Below are 12513 nucleotides of genomic sequence, written 5' to 3'. Positions count from 1 at the left end.
TGAGTAATGGGGAGGCTGCTTTTCTGGAACGCAAGGGAAAACTTCCAGCAAATTGCAAAAGCATGTTCCTTTCTTGAAAAATCCTTTCACACTTGTTTTTTACTCCGTTTGTAAAGTTCATGAAAAGCCTCCATAAATGTACTTTAAAAGGCCTTAACTTTCTTTGTTCTCCTTGTGGAACTTTCTCTCTCTCTCTTAAGGGGGTATGTAATTTAAAGGGATAATAAACAAGACATAAAGCCAGAGGGGTGAGTGGTGTGATGAAGGGAATGAAACAAACTTTAGAAATGTCAGGGGTTTGCAGGGAGGGGGAAATTCCATCTGCATATTCAGGAGGTAACAGCCTAGCGCTTCCCCACGACTCCTTAGATGTGTTTCTAAAGTTAATAACATTTAACACAGGACTAGGGCAGCAGGGTAGACAGAAAGAGCAAAGTAATAAAGGCTCAGGAAGAACGACAAATCCTTTTAGACACATTTCAGTGGGCTGAAATATAAGGGGAGAAGGAGGTGTAAAAATTAAAAAAACAGTGTTGTCAAGAATTTGCAAAGAAGGTTCTCGCCTGGACACTAGAGCAGTGTGGCGTCCAGACAGAGAAATACAGACGGTTCTTAAAGGGGATCGAGGCCATATAAGGAGTTCCCTCTGCAGAGAGAGACATCATTCTGGTTTGGGTCCTTGTCAGCCTGGGAAGCTTTCTGAATATGGGCAGGAGGAGGAAGCGGCAGAGAGGTGGGGCTTCGCAAGCCTCAGTGCCCGCCCTGGTGGCCACCCAGGGGCCGGGCAGCGGAAGTGCTGTGGACGGTTTGGTGGGCGGCTTGGCGGGCAGGACTCAGGGACCGGGGCCTGTGCCTTAGCCAGCTACTGTGCTGTTGGTCTGTTCCCAGTATCTGAGTTCATCTAGGGCGCCATGTCTGATGTATCTGCCATTAGCCTCTTGGCTCCAAAGTTGGCAAAGTGAAGATGGAGGCTCGCCCCTCCCCACTCCCATTTCTCTCTCTGTAGCACCTGCTTTCCTCCTGGATGCCCTTCACCTCATTTCCCTCTCTCACCCACCAGCTGGGCTCCTGAGAAGAGATCAAGAATAAGCAGGAAGCTGCCTCGTGACAAAGGCCTGAGATAGAAAAATTCCAGCTCCGGGACAGCGACCCAGCCTCAATTAGTGGTGTCTGCCTGGGGTTCTGGGAGGTTCCAGTGGGGCTGGTGGCCACGGCCATGTAAGTGACAGGCAGCAAGAGCCTTAAAGCTCCCCGAGCCTCGGGAGAACCAGCAGTGGCCCTCGTCGCCATCCCTTCCCTCGGTGGCTGGGTGGGACCCACAGGCCCGTAGCTCCTGCTCCTGGGGAAGCTTCGCAGACCCTGCTGCCCGCCTGGCCGCTGGCCTCCTCTTCTCCCCAGCTGGCCAGCTGCCTCCTCTCTGTTCCGCCTTGTGCTCGCCCCCTCTCTTTCTCTTCCTCTTTCTGCTCCTCTGACCTTCGAAGTCCCCCTCTCCTTCCCACTCCCTTTGGCAGAGAACCAGGGAGTAGTGGGGACTTGACGTCGGTGGCCTCAGGCTCAGAACTGGTTGCCTGCTAAGCCATGGTTTCCCCAAAGGCCCCTCACCACTCTACACTGGGGGCATTTTCCCCCTGAAACACCCTCATGGGCACTCGGGGGAGGGAGGAACAATGACTTTGTCTTTCTTTGTGCCGGCCCCATGTGTAACCCCAGCCTGGCACCCTGCTGTCTCCAAGACCTGCTTTTGTATCCCTATTTCCATTTTGCAAATGGGAAACTAAGGCTCAGAGAGAGCTCTAGAGCTTCTGAGGCCGTCGTTGTACCTAACTAAGGAAACACTTGCTAAATGTATCTAATTCCACCTTCTTCTTAGGAAAGGTCTGGTCCACAGGGTTGCATCGGGGCTATTAACCTTCAGTTCTCTGATGCGCTCGCCTTCTGCCTCCTTTCATGGAGACACCCAGCTTCCTCCTGCTTCCACTGTCCCTTCCTCCACCCCAATTTAGCATAAGCTTCATGCACGCTGTGGCTCTTTTCATAGTCCAGGCTCCACCAGAACCCAGAACCTATTGAGAGTGAACAAGATCGTGTTTTGACACAGCTCCCGGCTTCCCACGTTTTTCGCCTCCACCACTTGGACGTGCACAGAGCGTTTGTATGTGCCTGCAACAGAATCGGTTCAGCTTGACAAACCCAAGACCGTCAGCCCCTTTGCAGCGAATCTGCTCCCTTAATTAACCTGGGGGATGGGGAAACTCATAAAGAAGTTTTATTAAATGCAGAGAAAATCGTCCCTTTCAAACACCCCCATGGAGAAGTCTGAGCCAGATCCCTGTGATGATTCATCCGCACTAACTGGTCCTTTACCGGGAGATGAGTTAAGAGCAGAGTTTGTTCAAGCAGCCAGGAGAAGCCGCCCCCGCTTGGCCCCTAGAAGGCTCTCTTTAGGGCACGCTGGTCTGTACACACGCTGATAGCTGTTTCATATCTGCACTGATGGGCTTAACCGAGCAGTTGCCACACAGCCAGCACGCGCGCACAGCGTGGCCGGGAGGGGGTGTTTATGGGGCTTGCCGCTAATGACTCCCATTTACGGAGCATGTGTGGAGCAGCTGAGCGGGCCGGCTAAGACAGGACATCAGTAAGGCCTGGGTTTTGCAGGCCGGCTGCATGCACAGGCTTTCCTAAACAGCTGTGGGGATGGTTCTAGTACGAGCTTCTGGGGAAATCCAAGGCTCCTCGGAATTCAGGCTTTTCAGTGTGAACAATGCCCTGACGAAGATAGTTTTGCTAAGGAAGCTGCTGGCCAGACTGATTGGACAAGGCCAGTAGTAAAAATTATTGCAGTTAGAAGAATAAAAGCTAACATTTATTGTTCACTCGCCTCGTGCCAGACATAGTGGAAAGCACACGTGTATTTTTTTTTCTTTCATGTAATCCTCAAACAAACCTATGAGGTTGGTACTACTTTTTTGTTTGTTTGCTTAATTTTCGTGATACAGAGGAAGGAACGGGACTAGAGAGATGAAGCGTCTCGCCCAGAGCTGCAGAGCTGGGATTTTAACCCTGGTGTTCTAACTCCAGAGCCTGGTTACGTAAGTGCAGAAAAGTGAATTCTAGAAGTTGAATCATCATTTTCAATCACAGTTACGGCAGGATGGCATAGCAGTTAAAAATATGCATTTTGGTATTAGAAAGACCTAGATTTGAGCTTCAGCTTTTTCCAGTTACAAGTTACATAAACTATTTAAGCCTCGGTTTCCCCTATAAAAGTGGGAATAGTTGTAACACCTACCAGTAGGATATGGAAAGCCTCAGTGCCCCCGCATAGAATAAGCCTCCAGTGAATATGTAACAACACACACCCCTCAACGCTCACTAAGGTCAGTGGCACCATGAATCTGAGTGTGGACCCAGAGAGGCTAGAGCATGGCTTCTGTGACGTGCCAGCTGTGAGCCCTTAGGGAAGTCACAGCCACCTGAGCCTTCGTTCACTGCAGTGGAATGGGGCAGTGATAGGATTGCTAACAACAGACCTGATTCAATCAGGGTGTCGGGACCACACAGAGTGGGTGTGAGGAACCTATTCTGCATCTTCCAAGGCACTGGAAATGCTGCTTGTTGTCTTTGGAAACCCTGGTTGGATTTCTCCCTTTTGAGCACAGCGGCCCGCACATCGCACATGGTTATGAGCAGCGAAGGAAACAGAAACCCGACCTTCAAAGTTCTTATGTGCTCCAGGGGGAAGATGGGACCAACAAAAATAAAGCATTCATTAAAAACAAAATGACATGTCCATATACACACATACTTGTAGATAATGACTTGCAGCCGTGCGGAGACCCAGGCAGGGGCTGCGGGATTTTGCTGGAGTGCTTGGGAAGACATCTGGGAAGCTTTCTGGGAGGAGGGGGATTTGGGGAAGAGGAGGGAGGTCCACCCTAGATTGGGAGCTCAGGTTCATTTCCTTCTCATCTCGTGTTTCCTGCACCCAGCACGCAGTAGGTGCTCAATGCATGCTTGCTAAGTGAGAACAGGAAGTGGAGAGAGTGGGTTCCAAGCAGGGGAAGTGAGCAAACAGTGCAGTGGTGAGTCAGAGGGAGGGCAGGCGCTCCACTAACTGCTGAAGGCATGAGTTTATTTTTCTTTAGTGTTTTCTGCCAGGGCTTGGTCCATGATAAGCCTGGAATCAGAGAGAGGAGGAGAGAGAGAGAGAGAGAAAGGAGGCATCCTTCTATTTATGTGGTGTTGTTATAGCCCACATTCACGTGTACTTGACACTCACACCACTCCTGACATTGGATCCCAGCATGAAGCAGCTGAAAAATGCCCCTTGGAGCACAGACACTTTTGGTTGCCTCCCCCAGAGTTGTTCCCTCTTCTTCTCTGCTTATAACACCTCAATTTTGTTCAAGATCCATTCCTCGGTGGCAGTTACTCTGGTGATTTGTACTGTGTCAGCTGGGCTAGCCTGAAATTGGCTTCCCCCGAGTCCCGCTTCCAGGTGGGCCAGGAGAGAGATCTTTGCCTGAGATCTGGAGGCAGATGTCAAGCCCAAATGGTTGGCGGGTGGAAGTGGGGGTCATCAGACTCACTTCATTGTCAAAGAGTGGTGGCCAAGCCTGCAGCTGCTCCACCTTTGCCTCATTCCTTCTTTGGCTTCTCCGGTGCCTTGGCCAGATCTCAGCGACAAAGGGCACCAGCTTCTCCTGCAGGGCCTCCAGGTCGGGGGCCATGAGAACCCATGACATGGGTTCCAGTACATCCTTGCGGGGTCCCGCTTGTCCTTGCCCTCTCCCACAATACATCCGTCTTCCCTCCCCCACTTCCTGCCCTGTGGGCTTTGAAGCTGCACGTCAGATGCAGACTACAGCCCATAGAGATGGGCTGGAGCTCTCACAACTGCAGAAGTTCCAATCCCTGCAGCAAATTCAATTCCATGTTTACATGGAACCCCTGAAAGGTGGTTCTAGTGCTTCTAGATTGAACCCTGACTGATAAAGATACCGTATCCCCAGCTCCAGAGTGAACTCTAGTTGGTCTGAGCCAATCATAGTGTCCCTAGTCCCCTTGCTGGTAATAAGTTTAGGTGTGGGCAGGTGACCCAGTTCTAGCCTGTGGCAGGAACTCCAGTCAGAGGCTTCTGGCAAAGGCTCCCTTGATCTGAAAACGAGACACACAAAAAAGATGGTGCTCTTCTTCTGCTGGACGTTATCTGGATATCATGGTTGGAATTGAGGCAGCCGTTGTAACCATGTTGGGGCGTTATCCAAAGAACCAAGCTGAGGATCAAGATAGAAAAGATAAAAAGAACCTGTGTCCTTAATGATATAGTTGAGCTGATGAATTAACCTTCTTCGAAGCTGCCTACACCTGGAGTTCCAGATATGTGAGATGATATATTTTCTTATGGTTAAGTCACTTGAGGCAGGGTTTCTGTTTCTTGCAGGCAAAAACACCCTAGTCCAATTCCCACCCCCAAAAGAAGCCCCAGATTTTCTTCTTGCAATGGATCCCAAAGTTTCCATCCACCAGGAGCTTTTCCAAAAGGGAGGAGGGAAGCTTGGAGTGAACCTGGTATCTGACCTTCTCATGCTGGGTCTTCTCATCAGAGAAAATGAACAGGAACACGTCAGCAATCCACAGAGGATTTAAAAGTAAACAATAGAATTCAGGATTACCAAAATGATTTCCAGATTATAGGACAAGGAAGAATAGGTTAAGGTTAGAATTATGGTAATCATGATAATCAGGTCTACCAGTAGGATGCAAGTAACAGAAAGCCCAGTTCGAATTGGCTGTACCATCATGCCTGCTTTTTACCTTTCTTCTCTCATCCCTCAGCTCACCCTTTTGCTTTGTGATGCTGGAGTGGTACCCTGCAATCCACTTTTCACAGACTCTGGTGAGGTTCTGCCAATAGGATGCACTAGAGGAATATTGGGAGGTGAGAGAAAAGAAGGACTTTATTTCTGTCTTTCAGTTCCTGGTAGTGTCTCTCCAGCAAGAGTAGACAGTGGGCTCCACTTCCCAGCTCCTTTTGACACTCCCAGAGCTCCCTCACCATGTCCCTGTAGAGGGACCAGAGCCTACCATCAGCCATGGCCTGAGGAGGGGCTTCCTCATCCACGGGGCCATGTGCTCTGGGGCATCAGAGCAACCCCTCGTACCTCCTTGGGGATGTGAGCACCTATGCAATCTTTCCCTCTCCCCAGTGGTCTGAGAACTTCAAGGGACTGAGCGTGAGCAATGCAGCTTCCCCCCAGGAGCCCAGCACCAGTTTCATGAGACCCCCTTCCAAGGTCCTAAGCTCTGGTAACCAGCCTCCCCCCCTTTTTTCCACTGACCTCAGGCGTTATTAATCTCTGGGTTACCTCAGCATCCTCTCTTTAATGTCCCACTTGGGTAACAAATTCTTTTACTAAGTCCCTGTGTTTTGAAATATCTGGTGTGGTTTCTCTTTTCCTGATTAGACCCCAGCTGATAGAGTAAATTTATTGGCTCCTGTAACCCCAAAGTCCAGATTGAGGGCAGTCAGCAGGCACAATTTGTTCCAGAGGATCTGAATCTTATTAGGGCTCCTTTCTGTTTTCTAACATTTTCTCAGCGCTGATCTCTTCTGTGTGTGGAATGTTTTGAGGATGGCTACCTTCCAGGTAGCAAAAATGGCTGTAGCCCCTTCATTCCTCATAGAGATAAGCCATACTGCCTGTGAGGAAAAGAGAATGCCTTTGTCCCCAGTTTCTAAATTAGAGCCCTGAACTTCACTTTGCTTGCACTGGCTTTGGCCATCTGCCCAACACTGAACCAATCACTGTGGCCAAGGCCTGGGCCCACTGATTAGCTAGATCACATGTTCTCTTCCTAAAGCCAGGTAGTGTCAACTTCTGTGGAGATACAGGGCCCACCAATGGAAATCCGGGCTCCTGGGAAGTGATGGACTGATGCTGGTGACATCATCTGACGCCTGTCCCCGGCACCTCATCTCTGATCGTCCAGGACAGCCCCAATTTCATATTTCTCCTGCTGCTTTTGTAAATAAGATACCTTTTAAAATATTAAAACAAATATATAGATATAGATATGATACCAAAGGGATGCTCCATGAAAGAAATAATTGATAAGCTGAAATCCATTAAATTTAAAAACTACACTATGAAAGACACTGAATGAGAAGACGAGTCACAGGCTGCAAGAAAATACTTGCAAGGGCACATGTGAAAAATACTACTATGCAAAATTTATAAAGAACCCCTAAAACTCAACAATAAGAAAACAAACAACCCAATCAAAAAAATGGATTAAAGACCTTAACAGACACTTCACCAAAGAAGATATGCAGATGGCAAACAAGCATACGAAAAGATGCTCCGAATCATATCATGTCACTATCAGAGAAATGCAAATTAAAACAACAATGAATACCCCTACACACCAATGAGAATGATCAAAATCCAGAACACTGACACCAAATGCTGGTGAGGATGTGGAGTATCAGGAATTCGCATTCTTTGCAAGTGGGAATGCAAAATGGTACAGCCACTTTGGAAGATAATTTGGCAGTTTCTTACAAAACTAAACATACTCTTACCATAAAATCCAGCAGCTGTGCTCACTGATATTCACCCAAAGGAGTTGAAAACTTACGTTCACACAAAAACCTGCACACGAGTGTTTATAGCAGCTTTATTCATAATTGCCAAAACTTAGAAGACACCAAGATGCCCTTCAGTAGGTGAATGAATAAACTGTGGTACATCCAGGCAATGGAATATTATTTAGCACTAAAAAGAAATAAGCTATCAAGCCATGAAAAGTCATGGAGGAACCTTCAATGCATATTACTAAGTGAAGAAGCCAACCTAAAAAGACTCCACACTGTGTGATTCCAACTTTATGACATTCTGAAAAAGACAAAACTATGGGGACAGTAAAAAGATGAGTGGTTGCCAGGGATAGGAGGGGAGGGATGAAAGGATAGAGCACAGAGGATTTTCAGGGCACTGAAAATACTCCTATGATAGTATAATGGTGGGTACATGTCTTCAAACATTTGTCCAAACCCGTAGAATGTACAACAGCAAGAGTTAGCCCTAAGGTAAAGCATGGATTTTGGACTTTGGACTTTGGGTGATAATTCACCAGTGTAGGTTCGTCAGCTGTAACAAGTGTACCATTCTGGTGGGGCATGTTGATAATGGGGAGGCCATGCAGGTGTGGGAGCAGGGGGTATACAGAAAATCTCTACCTCCCTCTCAAATTTGCTGTGAACCTAAAACTGCTCTGAAAAATTAGTCTTTAATATAAATAAAATAAAATATGTATATCCACACATAACTGATCTCTATTCCTTTTTCAAATATCTTCACAAATGAGAAATAACCCTTTGGTTAGCCTGTGTCCCAGTTTAGGTTTCAAAAGTGAGGTTCCGAAGGGCCATGAGGCAAACATGGACCAAGGAGTTCTGAGCCCCAGATAAGTTGTCTCCACTCCTTTGTGGTCAGAGAAGTGATAAGAAAGATGATGATCAACCAGAGTTTCCAGGAAACACTTCTCTATTTTTAACTTACACGAATTCACGTTCATTGGAAACATAACCTGAAAGGGCTCATTTCTACCTCATCTACAACAAGCTTACCCCAGGCACTCAGGAGTTTTAAAGATAACAAATGAACCACCATCCTCCAGGGTCAGCTTAAAACATCCCCTAACATTGCTTAGACTCTCCGGTCCTCCTTAGGGACCAAGTTGTTCTGTGAAATAAGACTTTATTGTGTTCTTTTCTTTGTTTTCCTTCTCTCTCTCTCTTTTATTTCTGATAAAAGAATTAAGGCCCAGGGAGATCAATTGGTTTACCCAAGATCACACAGCAAGGTCACGACTCTGCCTAACTTCAAACATAACGTCATTGGCTCCTAATGTCCCAACACAAGGCCATCTTGTTTCCAGATGACCTTCATTCTCTCTGCAGATCCCCAGGAGCTTGGGTATCCTTTCAAGGACAGCATTTAATCATCACAAAACGCCCTACCAGGGAGTGACATTAACAAACACTTATACAACGCTTAACATGTGCAGTTTTCTGAGCCTTTTACAGTTGTTACTTCATTCAATCCTCAAACGGCCCTGTAAAGTGGATGCTATCAGTATCATTATCCAAAGTGTGATGGATGAGGACACCCCGGCGCAGAGAGGCTCAGTAACTGGCCCACGATTTCTCCGCCAACAAGAGTGACACCTCTGGGATGGGAACCCTGGCAGCAGGCTGTGCTCCTGCAAAGCTACATCGTCTCTGAGACATAAAGGGGAGAAAACCACAGTTGTCAGAGGAAAAACAAAGTAAGCTAAGGGAAGGATGGAGGCAGGCAGGGGAGAGGGGGAGAGGGGGGAGGGGGAGAGGAAACCCCCCATCATAGTATTCTTGTCCTTACTGCCTCAGAAGTACATTTTCCACCCAAAAGTTATGCTCCAATATTCTCATTCCCTCTTCAGTCCTAGACTACTCCTGGCCACTCCTAGGGTAGCCAGTCAGAAGGCCCAGGTCGCAGGGAAGGGCACAAAGGCAGCGTCCCTGTTTCTCAGGAGAAGATGACAACGTTAGGGAAAATCAGTCACTGAGAGTGGGCCCTCCAGACTCTCATGACCAGCTGGAGTTGTAGCACCTACGCCGAGCAAGACGAATCCTTCTGGGGTCACAGCCGCAGTGAATCTACTGCAGGTGCCGCTGTCACGTCCAGGTAACAATAAGAGCCCCAGAGCCACAACGTCTACCCCAGGGACACATTCACTGTGCGTCACCAGTAGGTCCAACTCATCTGTGATGACTGAAGTAAAGAACAACCTTTTCCCTTCCCCTGATCCAATCTCACTCTCAGGGAAGATGCTGGAACACAGAATGCTTCCTTCTACATTCTGTGCCACACCATCGATTGAGCTCCTGCTGTGTGCTGCACTGTGGTGAGTAGCAGACCTTCTAAAATGCGTGAAACATGGTCCCTGGCCTGCAGGAACCTGTGCCCTGGAGACAGCCCCCCACCAGTTATAACACAGGTGATACGAGCTGTGATAGAGCAGTGGCTTCCAAACTCCTGGATCTTGCGTTTCTATCATTTAACATTTTCCAGCACATGAGCCAGCCAGGAACACCGCACACCCACCTGGCCATCACTCCTGTTCTTGGATGGACCCCCTGACCTGGTGAAAGGGCCCCCATCTCACCAGGTTGCGTGTTCCCCGAGGAGGCTGGGTCCTGAACACAGCTTCCAGTGTCCTGCCATTGTCGACAGCCGCGGGCACTCCCCGTGACTTCCAGCTGCCCCAGGACAAAGCCCTGCTCAGCGTGGGTGCCGGGAAGGCCGGGCTTTGGGCCCCAGAAACCAGATGAGTGTGCCCATTCATTGCTTCTTTCTTCTCGCTTTACCGTGGCTGGGAGGGAGAGCGTGGGGTCACAAGCTTGATCACTGACGCACATTTATTCCACTCGGCTCAGCTGGGCCCGAGCCCTGCTCTCAGGGACATGTTCCTGGCCTCTGTGCACATGCACAGGCCGGTCCCTGAGCCCCAAAACCTTCCGCCTGCTGGACCCACGTCCTCATCCTGCAGGGTCCTGGCCCAAATATTAGCTTCCCCAAAAGCCTCGGCGGCAGCCGCCTTCAGCAGAGCACCCTTCAAGAGATGATCAGCTGGGACATCCCTGGCGGCACAGTGGTTAAGAATCCGCCTGACAATGCAGGGGACACGGGTTCGAGCCCTGGTCTGGGAAGATCCCACATGCCGCAGAGCAACTAAGCCCATGCGCCCCAACTACTGAGCCTTCGCTCTACAGCCCGGGAGCCACAACTACTGAGCCCACGTGCCACAACTACTGAAGCCCATGTGCCTAGAGCCCGCGCTCTGCAACAAGAGAAGGCACTGCAATCAGAAGCCCACACACTGCAACGAAGAGTAGACCCTGAGAAAGCCCGTGTGCAGCAATGAAGACCCAACGCAGCCATAAATAAATAAATAAATAAATAAAAGAGATGATCAGCTTTCGTAAGAACGTTATCAACAATTTTCAGTGACAATTTAATTCTTGGTAAGGTAAAAACAAGTCAAAGTAGCACATTTGTGGGATAGCCTTGATGAATATTTACAGTTATATTCCAAACATGAAATTTGTTTTTTTTAATCACAACAATTTTTTTAAAATTAATTAATTTATTTATTTATGGCTGTGTTGGGTCTTCGTTTCTGTGCGACGGCTTTCTCTAGTTGTGGCAAGCGGGGGACACTCTTCATCGCGGTGCGCAGGCCTCTCACTGTCGCGGACTCTCTTGTTGCTGAACGCAGGCTCAGTAGTTGTGGTGCACGGGCCCAGTTGCTCTGCGGCATGCGGGATCCTCCCAGACCAGCGCTCGAACCCGTGTTCCCTGCATCGGCAGGCAGATTCTCAACCACTGCACCACCAGGGAAGCCTCACAACAATGTTTTAAATGTTGTTCAGAAAGAACAGTTGTTTAAATGCTCATGCTCATGACCCGATACCAGGCTTCCCTTTGCTGTGAATCCTGGGACGTTCAGAGCGCTCTGTGCTTTTGGCTCCAGAGCTTTCTTCAGCCTGAGCTGGAAGACGAAGTGTGCCCTCTTGGTCTCAGCTTTTTTGGTGAGAGCTTCTGAGGGCAGCGGAGCAGAGGGGTGGAGAGAGCCAGCTCCGGGTCAGGCTCCCGCTCCTTCACTCACTAGGGATGTGACTTTGACTAGGGCTGGAAAGACCTTGAGACAAAGATGTGAGGGCACGTAATTCATCTGCTTTGGGATGGCACGAAGCACCAGGAGGGGAGGAGAGATGTGAGAAAGGGAAAGGAAGGAAGCCACCCGCGGATGCCGCAAGGAGCAGAGTACCTCAGAGACCACCTGGATTAATCCCAGCTGGGTCGCTGGGGAGACTGTGTAGCACTGGCCCGAGAGGTGTCCTACCCAAGGCGTGTGGAGCCACCAGCTCCCGTCAGACACAGGTCCCATCAGGCTGCGACCAGGGCCACAACTCCTCAACCTTCCTGGCAAGGCTGCGCTAGCGCCTGTGGCCAACGAAAGCCCTCAGGAAGGGCCCTCCCCAGCGTTTATAATAAGAAGCCATGAGGATGGCAGTGCCCAGGGCCTAAGGGAGGAGCTAGGACAGTGCCTGCGACAGGCCATTAAAGGAGACAGTAAGAGCAGTCATAAAAACGTGAATGCTGACTTCATTGTTTGCTGGAGAACTCAATGAACTAAGATGTGTGAATGGAAAAGCATCACACAAATGTTCCATTGGATGCTTTTGACAGCGATGATGATGACGAAAACAGTGACTCAGGGCTCGTTCACTTGCTCCATCTCCCCCATAGGAACCTCTGAACAGACTGGGTCCCTGCACAGAGTTTAAGTCTTTCCTTGGTACCTTTCCAAGGTATCTGGAAGTGACATTTCCTCAGTGTGGTGGGTGTTCTCTTGGAGTGAAAAATGAAACCCACCCCAAATCTCACAACTTTCAACAAA

This window comes from Balaenoptera borealis, assembly GCF_965194805.1.
Source record: "Balaenoptera borealis genome assembly, chromosome: 4".
Classification (NCBI taxonomy): Eukaryota; Metazoa; Chordata; class Mammalia; order Artiodactyla; family Balaenopteridae; genus Balaenoptera; species Balaenoptera borealis.
The sequence above is the reverse complement of the archived record's forward strand: the minus strand, read 5'-3'. Positions refer to the sequence as shown.